This window comes from Salvelinus alpinus, chromosome 34 (assembly GCF_045679555.1).
Source record: "Salvelinus alpinus chromosome 34, SLU_Salpinus.1, whole genome shotgun sequence".
Lineage (NCBI taxonomy): Eukaryota > Metazoa > Chordata > Actinopteri > Salmoniformes > Salmonidae > Salvelinus > Salvelinus alpinus.
In genome coordinates this window covers 149,190-152,584 of record NC_092119.1, presented here as the reverse complement: position 1 = coordinate 152,584, position 3,395 = coordinate 149,190, and the positions used below count along the sequence as shown (strand labels likewise).

Below are 3,395 nucleotides of genomic sequence, written 5' to 3'. Positions count from 1 at the left end.
TCCGCGTTCAATAGAAGGTGGGGAATATAGCACCAAGAGTTTAAATTAAGGTAATTTAGCACAGTGGTACCCAACCGTTTTCAGTTAATGTACCACCAACTGAATTTTGCTTTCCCCTCATGTGCATTTTACCAGAGGGCTATGGTGTCATCAAGTCCCCCCTATGGATAGGCCAAGTACCCCCAGGAACCACTGATTTAGCAGACACTCCTATGCAGAGCAACTTACAGGAGCAATTAGGGTTAAGTACCTTGCTCAAGGGCACAGAGAGATTTTACACCTAGTCAGCTCAGGGATTTGAACCAGCAATCTTTCAGTTATTGGCCCAACCACTAGGTTACCTGCAACCCTCTTAAAGATACATTTACAATGTACATTTATTTTCACAACCTCTTGAAAGGAAATTGGTGAATTGCTCACTGTTTAGACATCATTTATAGAATAGATAATGAAACACCCATGTCTACTGGGTGAAATACCACAGTGTGCCATCACAGCAGCAATATTTGTGACCTGTTGCCACAAGAAAAGGTCAACCAGTGAAGAACAAACACCACTGTACATACAACCCATATTTATGTTTATTTATTTTCCCTTTTGCAGTTTAACTATTTGCACATCGTTACAACACTGTATATAGACATAATATGACATTTGAAATATCTCTATTCCTTTGGAACGTTTGTGAGTGTAATGTTTACTGTTCATTTCACTTATTATCTATTTCACTTGCTCTGGCAATGTTAACATATGTTTTGCCAATTTTTTATTTAACTAACAAATCCTTATTTACAATGAAGGCCTAGGAACAGTGGGTTAACTGCCTTGTTCAGGGGCAAAACAAGAGATTTTTACCTTGTCAGCTCGGGGATTCGATCTAGCAACCTTTTGGTTACTGGCCCAACGCTCTAACCACTAGGCTACCTGCCACCCCACAATAAAGCCCTTTGAATTAATCATGAGTGAGCAGCAGAATTGTATTGATTGTCCATTACAGGTGTACATAGGGAACATGTATAGCCTACAGAATGTTAAAACACCTTTGGAGAGAAGATCCTATAGATGAGGTTTACATTATCAGGTTTACAGACAGTCCATCTAGAAGGCTGACAGACAGTCCATCTAGAAGGCTGACAGTCAGTCCATCTAGAAGGCTGACAGACAGTCCATCTAGAAGGCTGACAGACAGTCCATCTAGAAGGCTGACAGTCAGTCCATCTAGAAGGCTGACAGACAGTCCATCTAGAAGGCTGACAGTCAGTCCATCTAGAAGGCTGACAGACAGTCCATCTAGAAGGCTGACAGACAGTCCATCTAGAAGGCTGACAGACAGTCCATCTAGAAGGCTGACAGTCAGTCCATCTAGAAGGCTGACAGACAGTCCATCTAGAAGGCTGACAGACAGTCCATCTAGAAGGCTGACAGACAGTCCATCTAGAAGGCTGACAGACAGTCCATCTTGAAGATTCACTAAATCCTATAACAAAGCATATGTACCTATCCAACTGGTACGTACCCCATAATGAGAGAGAGCCCAACATTTACATCCTGTCTCTGCATATCAAAATATGTGTAATTACAAGACAAAAACAGTGCCTTCAGAAAGAATTCATACCCCTTGACTTATTCCACATCAACACACAAAACCCCATAATGACAAAGAGAAAACATGTTCTTAGACATTTTAGCAAATGTCTTAAATTAAAAACAGAAATAGTTAATTTTCTGTCATACAACAAAATGTGGAATAAGTAATGAAGCCCAACGCACTTGGTTACCTGTCGCCCCATAATGGGACCCCTGTCGTCCAAAAAGTTAGACTTTAACTCATCTGTCCATAGAATATTCTTCCAAGAGTCTTGATGATCATCCAGGTGCTTTTTTGGCAAACTTGAGTCAACTTTTTGGATGAGATGGGTCCCATTATGTCTGGAGAAAACCAAACACTGCATTCCACAGTAAGAACCTCATACCAACGGTCAAGCATGGTGGTGGTTGTGTGATGTTTTGGGGAGGCTTTGCTGCCTCAGGATCTGGACGACTTGCCTTAATAGAAGGAGCCATGAATTCTGCTCTGTATCTGAGAATTCTACAGGAGAATGCCAGGCCATCCGTCTGTGAGCTGAAGCACAGCTGGGTCATTCAGCAAGACAATGATCCAAAAAACAAACAATCAAGTCTACATGAAAATGTCTAAAAAGAAACAAATTTGAAGTTTTGGAATGGCCTAGTCAAGGTTTGTATGTATCGTCAAGTAAACATATATTTACAGTAAGCATAGATGGGGCCTGAGATCCTAGTGAACATATATTTACAGTAAACATAGATGGGGCCTGAGTTCCTAGTGAACATATATTATTTACAGTAAACATAGATGGGGCCTGAGATCCAAGTGAACATATATTTACAGTAAGCATAGATGGGGCCTGATATCCTAGTGAACATATATTTACAGTAAGCATAGATGCGGCCTGAGATCCTAGTGAACATATTTTTACAGTAAACATAGATGGGGCCTGAGATCCTAGTGAACATATATTTACAGTAAACATAGATGGGGCCTGAGATCCTAGTGAACATATATTTACAGTAAACATAGATGGGGCCTGAGTTCCTAGTGAACATATTTTTACAGTGAACATAGATGGGGCCTGAGATCCTAGTGAACATATATTTACAGTAAGCATAGATGCGGCCTGAGATCCTAGTGAACATATATTTACAGTAAGCATAGATGCGGCCTGAGATCCTAGTGAACATATATTTACAGTAAGCATAGATGCGGCCTGAGATCCTAGTGAACATATATTTACAGTAAACATAGATGGGGCCTGAGATCCTAGTGAACATATATTTACAGTAAGCATAGATGCGGCCTGAGATCCTAGTGAACATATATTTACAGTAAGCATAGATGCGGCCTGAGATCCCAGTGAACATATATTTACAGTAAACATAGATGCGGCCTGAGATCCTAGTGAACATATATTTACAGTAAGCATAGATGCGGCCTGAGATCCTAGTGAACATATATTTACAGTAAACATAGATGGGGCCTGAGATCCTAGTGAACATATATTTACAGTAAACATAGATGCGGCCTGAGATCCTAGTGAACATATATTTACAGTAAGCATAGATGCGGCCTGAGATCCTAGTGAACATATATTTACAGTAAACATAGATGGGGCCTGAGATCCTAGTGAACATATATTTACAGTAAGCATAGATGCGGCCTGAGATCCTAGTGAACATACATTTAAGAATGTAGGACTTGAGATCCTTGTGAACTTGTTCTTTAGGAGTGCACAATATAGGAGTGTAGGTTTCCTGGACAGATGAATCACAGTCCTATAGTTAATTTGGAGACAGAATCATGGATAGACAAACTATGA

General features: G+C 40.3%; 1 protein-coding gene across 1 annotated transcript in view; it reads left to right on the top strand.

The window, feature by feature from the left end:
• mrps26 (mitochondrial ribosomal protein S26) overlaps window positions 1-3,395 on the top strand; it is a 197,241-nt gene that overhangs the window by 115,634 nt on the left and 78,212 nt on the right. The window lies entirely within an intron of this gene.